Source organism: Dasypus novemcinctus, chromosome 3 (genome assembly GCF_030445035.2).
Source record: "Dasypus novemcinctus isolate mDasNov1 chromosome 3, mDasNov1.1.hap2, whole genome shotgun sequence".
NCBI lineage: Eukaryota > Metazoa > Chordata > Mammalia > Cingulata > Dasypodidae > Dasypus > Dasypus novemcinctus.
Genome location: NC_080675.1, coordinates 30,616,436 through 30,628,043, shown reverse-complemented (window position 1 = coordinate 30,628,043; position 11,608 = coordinate 30,616,436). Strand labels below are relative to the sequence as shown.

Below are 11,608 nucleotides of genomic sequence, written 5' to 3'. Positions count from 1 at the left end.
ATGTACTTTTCCCTTTTATCCCCAAACAGTTTTTAAGCACAAAGAAGTCTCAGGGCCTATGCTGGGCTGGTTCTGATCTCAGAGGAGGAAACATAACATCATGGAATGGGGTCAGAAAACCCAAATTTACAGTCTGCTTTACTGGTCTTTGTCAGTGGGCCCTTGGACAGCGTCTTAGTTACTCTGAGCCTCAGCAAGCTCATCTGCAGGGGACAGGTTCAACCACATGGTCTCTGGTCTCTGAAACTTTCTTCCCTCTCTAACATGCTTCTGTTCCCTGGTCCTCTTCCCCTTCTGGCCGTGGGGGTCAGGAGAAATGGAAGAAGCTAGAGTTTTTTTTTTTAAAGATTTGTTTATTTATTTCTCTCCTCTCCCCTCCCCCCACCAGTTGTCTGCTTTCTCTGTCCATTCGCTGTGAGTTCTTCTGTGACGGCTTCTATCCTTATCAGCGGCACTGGGAATCTGTGTTTCTTTTTGTTGCGTTATCTTGTGTCAGCTCTCCGTGTGTGCGGCGCCATTCTTGGGCAGGTTGCACTTTCTTTTGCGCTGGGCGGCTCTCCTTAGGGGGCGCACTCCTTATGTGTGGGGCTCCCTTACGCGGGGGACACCCCTGTGTGGCAGGGCACTCCTTGCGCGCATCAGCACTGAGCATGGGCCAGCTTCACATGGGTCAAGGAAGCCTGGGGTTTGAACTGCAGACCTCCAATGTGGTAGGTGGATTCCCTATCCATTGGGTCAAGTCCGCTTCCTGAAGCTAGAGTTTTAATAGAAACTGCTTGGCTTCTAGCAACTCTTGGAGATCAACATCTGGCCGGAGAGAATAAGGGACAGATTACTGAGGCATAGGGAGGGCCTTAGACCACCATGTGAGGAATAGAGAAGGGCAGTGGTGGGTGAGAGCTTGGGCTAGAGAAGGAAGGTGGTAGAGCAAGCCTGTTGGAGGTTCGATTCCCAGAGGATGGAGATGCTGGTGTAACTGTGTTGCTCATGGGGACATCAGCTTCTTTTTGGTTTGCCCTGCATGCTTTCCTTTGGGAAACTGTCATTCCCCAAAACCTGTATGTCAGGTGAGGCTCCTGGCACCTTCTAGTTGGGGAAAATGAGCCATTTTCAGGGATCAGTATAGATGCTAGGGTAGAGAGAGTCAGGTTCCTTTCTCTGGGTTCACTGGCTATGAGGATGATATGTCTGGAATTGCTCAGAGCCATCTTTCCTGCCATGTCAAACCTGCCTGAAAATCAAGTGAACTCAAGAGAAAGTAGAATAGAAAGAGAGTGTCCTAGTGACATCATTTGAACTCCTGGATCCAGCTATACCTAAAGCTAGCAACCCCCCTTGGACTTCCCATTTATTCATACCAATAAATTCCTCCTTTTGATTATTCCAATCTGGTTGGGTTTCTATCAGTTGCAATAGACAGAGTCCTGGCAAATATAGTGTCCAATAACTGTAGCAACACTTCAGGATGATGCACTTGATCCTTTCTATTCAAAGTGACTCCAGGACCAGCAGCAATGGTATCATCTGGGAGTTTGTTAGAAATGCAGACTCTTGGGTCATCCCGAACCCACTGAATCACAACTTGCATTTTAACATATTCCGGGTGATTCTTATATACATTAAAGTTTGAGAAGCATTGCTCTAGATCAATGGTTTCTTAGGCCTCACTGCACATTTAAAAATCCCAATACCCAAGCCACACCCCAGACCAATTAAGCAAGACTTCCTGGGGGTGGGGAACTGGCATCAGTACTTTGTAAAGCTCCCCAGGTGACAACAATGTGCAACCAAGTCTAAGAACAATGGCTCTCATGTGATTTACTTGGTGGGAGCTAGGAGGTTTAATCCTTTGTGATTTCACCTAGAGTGGAAGCCTGGTTTTTTAGGGGGTGCACCAGAGGGACTCTCTAATAGTGGTGGGGGCCCTTGGAAATTAGGTGGAAATTAGCCCTCCCAGGTGGAAGGGCCAAGGCTGAACCCACAGTACCCCAAGGGAGATTTTACCAACGGATTTTATCTTCTTTTCCTACCTACAAAACCTCTCCTCTTCCCATGAATTCATTACCCAGACTACATGAAAATCTTTGAAGTTTTCAAAAATTCAAGTGCCTCTTTCACAGGGACTTGAACACAAGCACAACATGAATGCTGAACTGAACCCAAATATTATTTTTTATTGAACCATGAGCTAACCCCAAAATACGTGGTGAGTTTTTATTTTCCTCCTAAAAATCATCATTGTGGTGAATCAATTCACTCTGGAACTAATCCAGATGGTTTCTAAATCCAGTCAACTGGAAGAAAATGGAGGTATCAAAATATTCTCGGAATTGAACCTGAGCAAATTTTTTTTGCACTTGCAACGTTGCTCTGACTGGTCACTGTGGGAATTCGGCCTGTGGTCGCATGTTCCAGCAGCCAGTCAGACTCTGTAATTTCTTGCCTTTCCCGCTTTCTCTGAGTGAGACTCTCGCCAGGACCCATGGGCACTTGTTACCCGTAATGGGGGTAGGTCCAGGGGGCATCATTAGGGTGTTAGCAGGTGGCGGTGGTCCTCGGGGAACATGGAAAATGAATAAGATGGAGACATCCTGCTCAGGAGAGGGAGATGAGGAGGGGAAGGGAGGTACTGGGACTGTTTTGTCTTTGTTTTTATGATTTTAACTGCAGCCAAAGAACCCTCTCCAGCCTAGAGCTTGGCTTGGGAGCAGGAAGAGGTGGGGAGGGGGTGGGAGGGAGCTGGAAGCTGGCCTTCTTCTGCTCACCGTAGTCAGCAGCTCATTAGGGATTCTAACCAGGCAGAAATATTTTCCCGTCAGCTCATTACAAACTCTAACAAGGTCCCAGCTCCAGGTCGTGGCTGCTTTTCTCCTGCTGGGGATAACGATGAGCATCTTGTTGGAACCTTCGGTAACTCATTTGTTACAACAAGTGATTCACAGCAGCAGCAGGGCTCTGGGGTGGAGGAAGCAGAGAGGAAAGAGCTGGGAAGAGCTGGAGGGAGAGACCCCTCTGCTGAGGACCAGGAAGGACAAAATGCCCAAGGCGTTGGGGACGCCAAGCCCAGACCCTAACGGCACCTAGTGTCTTCATGGCGTCTGGGACCAGAAGTGCAGACTGACTTCCTCTTTGTGTATGGAAGCATGCCCCGTCATGACTGGGGAATAAAGGGAAGGTTTTCAATTCTGGAGCTCCCCTTCCTGACCTCTGGATTACAAGGAAAGTCCTTAGGACCTTGGTGTTTTTTCCATACTTGGATAACCCCAGAGGCTAGTCCTTGAATTTACTTAGTGATTCCAAAAACTATTTGCCTACTATCCCTTTCCAGCTCTAAATTTATCAATGGCTTCTTAATTCCCATTGTCTTAGATCTAAGCTTCTTGCTGATCAAGGCTCTCCATAAAATAAGCTCTCCATAAAATAGCTCTCAAACTAGCTATATTTCCAGTTATTTCTCCCACCCAAAACCTTCATTGAAACTCTTGAGGGCCTCATCTGTTTAATAGCCCATAAAATTTACGAATTTTACCCTCTCCTCAATTGTTCTTCTTGCTTATTCAAGTCCTATTACTTATCAAAGCTTAACCAGAGCACTGTATCTTCCATAAATCCTTTCATTGTTATGCTAACGTTCACTGGAAATCTACAGCATGGCTTAAAACAGGGCCTAGAAAACTATAGCCTGCTGACCAAATCTGGCCTGCTTCCTGTGCTTCTAAATAAAGTTTTATTAGAACACAGCTGCACTCACTCATTTACATATTGTCTATGGCAGCTTTTGAAGAGCTGAATAGTTGCTATAGAGACCATATTGCTTGCAAAGCCTAAAATCTTTACCTCTTTACAGAACTCTCTACCCTGGTATAAACCATAAAACTTACCACTTAAATTAATATTATGTTTCCTTAACATAATTCTCCAAAAAGCCTTAAATTCTTCCAAAAAGCCTTCCTAGATTCTTCTTTTTCTTCTTCTCCCTATCCACTCTGCACCCTTACCAACTTTTCCTGTTCTGAACTTCCATCATATTTTATCTGTCTCTTGTGAAGTTTTTCTCCTTCTGAAAATCCAAATAGTCATTTTTTTTGCCTGTTTTTGTGTAGTTCTCTAGTCTGTAAGCTCTTTGGAGGGCAGCATCTGTGCCAAATTTGTCTCTGCAGTCCCTTAACTCTTAGCACAGGAGTTCAATAAGTAGGGAAAGAAGCATTTGGTTGCAGAGTCTGATATAGCTCCTGATTGGCCTGCCTGAAAGTGCCATGAGGTGCATCCCCAGCTTCTGGAAGTTCTGCACAGGGGATGATACCCTGAAGAATGTCTCCTTGCACACAGGATATCTGATCCTGCTCTCAGATTGGGCGCCAGATCCTGCTTCCTTAGCAGTGAGATGACCATCTCAGGGAGGGAGGGATATCTTGCAACTCTGTGGATGAATTATGGGATGCTGCTGATCTTGGCTTGTTTCCATCCCTGCTTCTTCCCCTTCTCCTCATTTTATGGAATTCCAAGTATAGGCCTGTTGATGCCATGGAGATATCCAAAAATAGGAAAAACTTCCTGTTTCTTTATCCTTGTTAAAACAATGATGCTGTGGTAGACAGAATATGCCCCCCTCAAATCCCCAAAGATGCCCACATTCTAATCGCTGGAATCTGTGAATATGTTATATCTTTCATGACAAAAGGGGTTTTGCAAATGTGATTAAGATTAAGGACCCAGGGAAGCAGACTTGGCCCTGTGGTTGAGGCGTCCGTCTACCACATGGGAGGTCCACGGTTCAAACCCCAGGCCTCCTTGACCTGTGTGGGGCTGGCCCATGTGTGGTGCTGATGCGCGCGGGGAGTGCCGAGCCACACAGGGGTATCCCCCGCGTGGGGGAGCCCCACGTACAAGGAGTGCCCCGTGGAGAGAGCCGGCCAGCGTGAAAGAAAGTGCAGCCTGCCCAGGAATGGTTCTGCCCACACGGTGAGCTTACATAGCAAGATGATGCAACAAAAAAAGAAACACAGATTCCCATGCCACTGACAACAACAGAAGTGGACAAAGAAGACACAGCAAATAGACACAGAGAACAGACAACTGGGGTGGGGGGGTGGGAGGAAGGGGAGAGAAAAAAATAAATAAACCTTTAAAAAAAAAAAGATTAAGGACCCAATGTGGGGAGATGATCATGGATCATCTTATCACATGAGTCTTCAAAAGCAGAAGGAGGCAGAAGATAAGGTCAGAGGTGTGATATGAGAAAGTCTTGGGAAACGGACTTGGCCCGGTGGTTAGGGCGTCCGTCTACCACATGGGAGGTCCACGGTTCAAACCCCGGGCTTCCTTGACCCGTGTGGAGCTGGCCCATGCGCAGTGCTGATGCGCGCAAAGAGTGCCCTGCCATGCAGGGGTGTCCCCCGCGTAGGGGAGCCCCACGCGCAAGGAGTGCGCCCCGTAAGGAGAGCCGCCCAGCGCGAAGAAAGTGCAGCCTGCCCAGGAATGGCGCCGCCCACACTTCCCGTGCGCTGACGACAACAGAAGCGGACAAAGAAACAAGACACAGCAAATAGACACAGGGAACAGACAACCGGGGGAGGGGGGGGATTAAAAATAAATAAATAAATAAATAAAAAAAGAGGAAGTCTTGACCTGCTGTTGCTGGTTTTGAAGAGGGAGGAAGGGGCCATGAGCCAGGGAGCGCAGGTAATGTCTAGAAGTTGGAAGGGGAAGGAGGTGGATTTTCAATGCTTCCAGAAAGGAATGCAGCCCTGATGACACCTTGAGACCCAGGTCAGACTTCTGACCTCCAGGACTGCAAGATATTAAATTTGTGTTGTTTTGAGCCACTATGTTGTTATAATTTGTTACGGGAGCAATAGAAAACTAATACAGATGTCTTTATATTTTTTCTAGTCTGGAATTGCTATACTTCTGCCATTTACTCCAAGTTCATTGATACAAGAAAGTGCAGTGGGGAAATGAAGACAAAAGGTACATTTGCCCAATCATAACAGAAAACAAAACAGTGTTGTCCAGAGTCCTGGAACTCAAGTTGACCTGGTTGTCTTGGAAGGCATGCCCTTTGCTCTAAGAGTATGTTAAATTAGTCAAACATGAATGGCAATAACAGTCTTTATTGCTGGCAGTCAATTTGGAAAATGGATGAACTGGCCTTGTGTTTGTTGTTATTGAATGTGTGTAAGTTTCAGGTTTTTAGCACCAGCTGGTAGAACTCTGGTCCTCAGAGAATCAGGAATCCCATAGTTCAGGACCTGGGGTGATTTCCCTTAGGCATTGCTCTGGTTACTGATGAACCCTTCTCAGTTATCTATTGGCACATTAATGCTCCATAGAAAACTACCCCCAGATCATCGCTGACTTAAACAATAACCATGTATCATGGCTCACAGGTATGTGGATTGGCCAGGCAATTCTACTGATGTGGGCTTGCTCAGGCCACTGCAGTCAGCTGGCAAATTGGCTGGAGGCTGAGAGCTTGGGAATGACCTCAGCTGGCATGTCTGCTCTCTTGTGCACATGCTCGTTCACCCTCCAGGAGGCTAGCTGATCTTGGACTCAGGATGGAGTCAGGGGTCGGTGAGGCCTCTTGAGGCCTGAGCTTGGAACTGTCTTGCTGTCACCTCTGCCGCTGCATTCTGTTGGCCAAAGTAAGTTAAAAGACCAGCCCAGATCCAAAGAATGGAGAAAGAGACTCAGCCCATTAATGGGAGGCACTGTAAGGTCCCATTGCAACTGTTGTGGGAGAGATGGAGAATTAGGACTCCTTTTCCAGTTGTTCTGCCACAAACTCTCTTGGAAGGAAAAAAGAAACGTCCTTACACTCAAAGTGAGCTGGGCCACTGCCCACATTCTCTCCACAGCTATGAGAACGTTCCATGGCAGTCCCGTGGGAGCCATCAGAGCCTCCAAATCCTTTCCCCTCTTCTCTGCCCACCCCCACCCACCCCTGAAAGCTATATTTCTCCCTAAGAATTGCCAGTCGCCAGCTTCTGCCTTCTCTGTCTCTCTGCTCCGAGCCCAGGGGCTGTCGTGGGCGACTAGCCAGCTTGATGAATGCGGCTTCTGTAAACCTTCCCTTGGCCTCTGTTGCAGCATCAGCGTGAAATGAACTTGCTAATACTCTGAAAGCCACAAACCTTTTCCCCAGCACGACGCATCGAATCGATCCGGCTGGGTGAGCTGCGACAAACCCCACAGAAAAAAGCATCAGCAAATTTAAAGCCTCGTTCGAGGTCTTGATTCACCATAAACTAAATTGCCAGCAGCAGACATTGACACTTCCACTGCGGTTGATACTGGGATTTATCGACTTGCGTAAGATGTTGATATTGACCAAGACTGAGTCCAAATGAAAAGGCCCATGGCAGTATATCTTTATTGCTCAAGTAATCCAAGGACTTGTTAATCCTTCCTTGTCTGGTAAAAGGATCCCACTCAATAGTGTTGCAGAGATTGTTTCGGATCTGAGAAACTCACTTAGGCACAACCAGATACTCTTCACCCACCAGGCCTTTGGAAAGAGGGAGCTGTGAGCAGCACATTGCGTAAGATGACTGAAGGCACCCAGACATAATACTTCCTCCCAGACCATAAAACTTGTCTTCAGTGACACAGCTCCATCCTTTTGGGAAACATCCCAACAAAAACGCAACAGGACTTCTTGTCGGCCTTGGTCATGACCAGGGTTTGCCTCCCTTTCCCCATCTTGTCCAAGGGCTACCTCCCACCCAGGCTAATGAATCCCAGCCCCAGGGGGCAGTTGATGTAACCCTTAGCGCTGGCCCCCAACAGTGAAATTAATGTGACATTTGTTCTTGTTAATTTCAAGACCGGCTAGGAACACAAAGAAAAAGGGAAAATGTATTACCTCTTAATTTATTTTCTCATTGAAATATGGTCTGCAGCCTTCACATTAGGGAGGGGGCATATGTTAGTAGCAGAATCATATATGGTGACTTTTGAGTTATTTTGGGTGACAGGGTCCCTGGGGAAACCAGCAATAACAGGCACAGAAGACTTAAGGAAGCTGCCTAGGGTGGCTGAGTTAGGAGGGAGCTGGTGGAGCAGAAGTTTCCAGGCCAGCTTCCTTACCTAGCTCTGCTGCACTTATTGACCTGCTAAGGACTGTTCAAGGAGGAAAACTGAGGCTAGAGGGGAGGGGCCAAGGAAGACAGCACCAGGGGAAGAAAGAGCTTTCACAGACTTGCTTGCCCCTCATAAGTAGGATGAGTAGATGCTGATTCACAATGGGGCTCTTTCTCTATTTTTTCTTCTAAAACTTGGGTGTTGTTAGCAGTGCAAGCTCTACCAGCCCTCCTGGCTTGCTGCTCCAGGGGGTGGAAGGAATCGATCATAGCATTAGCCCAAGCCCCAAAATGCACATAGCACCAAGATAGAGGACAAACATGGCAGAGAGATGAGGGTCTGAAACTTGGCTTCAGCCAAGTTATAGCTCGGTAACTCCTGGCAAGTCACTTACTGTTTTTAAGCAGGTCTTCTCATTGGTAAAAAGAAGCAAATAATAGCAGGACCATGGCAGACACAGCTGATTGCCTCCCTTTCTTCCTCGCCAACAGAATAGCCACTTTGCTCAGGTAGTGCATCCCATGATCTGTAGGAAGATGAGTCCAGTTCCAGATCCAGGGGTGAACATGTGATTAGTTCTGGCCAGTGAGATGAAAGGGGAAATTTCCAGGGGTGGTCCTGGGAAAGTTTCCCTCTCTAAGAAGAGAAGGAGGGCTAGGACTATCTCTGTCCTATCTGACACCTGCTTCCTTCTTGATAAAGAGTAGGCAGGTGAGAAGAATCCCTCTGATTCTGCTCCCCACTGTGGAACTTGCTAGGGCAATGCTTTGGCAGTCATTTTATGACCAAGGTGAGAAGACCACGAGAATATGGAGATATTAATCCAGGATCCTGTCATCTTGGAGCAGCTCATACAAAGTCATTACATTCTTACCTTTTATGTGAGAAAAATGAATCCCTGTTTGTTAAAGCCACTGTGATTGGTTATTCTGTTTCTTGCAACCAAAATTATTCCTAAATGATGCAAGTGCCCACTTCATGGGTTTGATGGGAGAATTGAATGAGATGGTTTGGGGGTCTTCTGGACACAGACCTGAATATTTTGCTAGTCTGTCTGCAAAATCTTGGCAGTAGGTTTGTCTGAGATCTGCTCTTTGGAAATAACAATGAAGAGAGACCAGGAAGAGGAACAAAGGAATGGATCATTCTAGTTTACTCTTTCTGTTTTGGGGAGAAGGCAATTCAGGCCTCAGCTGGATGACTATCCATCCAATGGGTGTGCATCCTCTGCTGGGTCAAGCACCTGCTGAATACATCCTGTAGACAATGGCTGCATTAAACATTTTGTGTGCACCTCAAATATTGGTCAATTATACCCAATTATCTCATTGACTTACCTAATAATTTCAGAACTGTGTGGGATATCATTTTAGTTTGAGTTCAGTAAATTGTGGCTCCTATTGCTTTGACTTTTGCGATTAAGTCTGTGATCTGTACACTCTATGATCCTTAGGAAAAGGAGCCTTTCGTTTAAGTGAAGAATCGTTTCCTAATGGCAAGAATCAACTCCCAATTAATTTATATTCTAAAATTCTTCCTAGAGTTGGGTTCTCCAAATAGGCGTAGATATCTGCACCAGAATGACTTTGGAACCCCAAAGCCTGGCATATTGTGGTAGCCCATTACCTGAGAGAACCCTATAGGGTTTTTTTTTTTTTGCAAGATATAAGAGCAGGGGCTGAGAGACAATGTATTATTGGCCTCGGGTTGATAAGGCTTCTCTGTCTCATAGGCTAATATTATTTTATTAATTTTAGTTATTAAATTATTATTCAGATTGAGCGGCCTAGGCAGGCGGGCGCCGGCCGGCCCCGGGTGCTGCTGCTACTCCGCGCGCTTGGCCGCAAGAGCCGCTCCGAGCCCTCGCCCCGCGCCGCCCTCGGCCACATCCAAGGCCGGCGTGTGCAGCCCGCGCTGGCGGTGGGCCCCGCAGAGCTCTTAGTGCTGATGGAGCACTCCCGGGAGTACCGCCGGACGGTGCGCGCCCTCAGGCTGGAGTTTGTGGCTGAGGTGAGGAAGAAGGTGCTGGAAACCCGGGCAGGGGTTCTGGCGGAGCGCAAAGCCCGGGAGCACGCCGCTGAGCACCGGGAGCTGATGACCCGGAACCGGGCGGAGAACCAGCGGCTGCACGAGCTGCTGCGGCTGGCGAGGCTGCAGCAGGAGGCGCGGGGGCACGAGCAGCGGCAGGCGGAGAAGAAGACCTGCCCGGCCCTCAAGGCTCAGGCCGGGGCGCAGCTCAAGAGCGGGAAGTGCTTCAGCTGCAGGAGGAGGCGAGAAACTTAACCTCCCGAGAGAACCTGGATGCCCAGGTGGAGGAAGCATGGGACTCACCAAAGAGCTTTAACTGGGCGCTCACGAGAGAGGGGCTGCTGCTCAAGCCACAGCACAGGGGCGCCTGGGGCCGAGTAAGGACAGGGACCTCGTGTGGCTGGGGGTGGGAGGGCTGGGCCTGACGCGGAATAAAGCAGTTGGTGCTTCTTATGAGGAAGACTCCACCTACTCTGGCCTCTGCACACTCAGTTTCATAGGAAACTCCAACCATGGTGCCTGTCCTGCCCGCCAACGCCTCAGTGGGTCCCCGACCGGGAGTAGATGAGGGGCTCCGCAGTGCTCTGGGGCAGCCAGGCCTTCTCCTCAGTATCATCAAAGGCAGGGACGGGGGAACCACAGGCTGGGGCCACACCAGCTGCTGCCTGTTTTTGTAAATAAAACTTTATTGGAGCACCAAAAACCAAACCAAGCCAAAACAAATGAAAAAAATTATTATTCAGTGACATTGATTTGTGAGTGCACAATTCAATTAACTTTAACACATGTATAGATTCATGTGACCACCACCACACTTGGAATGCAGAACAGTGCTCTCTCATGCTGTTCCCTTTCGTATCACACTCTTCCCCCACCCCTAACACCTGACAACCACTGGTCTGTTCTCCATCACTATACTTTTGTCTTCTTGAGAGCGTCGTGTTAATGGAATCCTACAGTATGTAACCTTTCTTGCTGACTTCTTTAACTCAGCCTAGTGCCTTGGAGAGTCATCCAAGTTGTTGTGTATCAATAATTTGCTCATTTTTACTGCTAAGTAGTAGTCCATTGTATGACTGTACCACGGTTTGTTTATCCACTCACCTGTTGAAGGACATTTAGGTCGTTTCCAGTTTTGGGCAATTATGAACAAAGCTGTTATAAACATTTACATCAGGTTTTTGTATGAGCATAAGTTTTCATTTCTTCTAGGATAAATAACCAGGAGTGAGACTGGTAGACCATATGGTAAAGTATATGTTTAACTTTATAGGAAACGGCAGAGCTGTTTTCCAGAGTGGCCATACAATTTTGCATTCCCACCAGCAAGGTATGAGAGTTCCAGTTACTCTACATTCTAATCAGCATTGATATTTTCAGTATTAATTTTTTAAAAATTTTTCAAATGGGTGTGTAGTGTCATAACATCGTGGTTTGGAATGTATTTCCTAAATGGTTAATGATGTTGAACATCTTTTCTTGTGCTTATTTGATA

The 11,608-nt window shown here is 47.3% G+C and overlaps 1 pseudogene; it reads left to right on the top strand.

Annotated features, from left to right (window-relative positions):
- Positions 1-2,502: 2,502 nt before the first annotated feature.
- Positions 2,503-10,677, top strand: LOC101411298 (small ribosomal subunit protein mS26 pseudogene; annotated as a pseudogene).
- Positions 10,678-11,608: the final 931 nt, after the last annotated feature.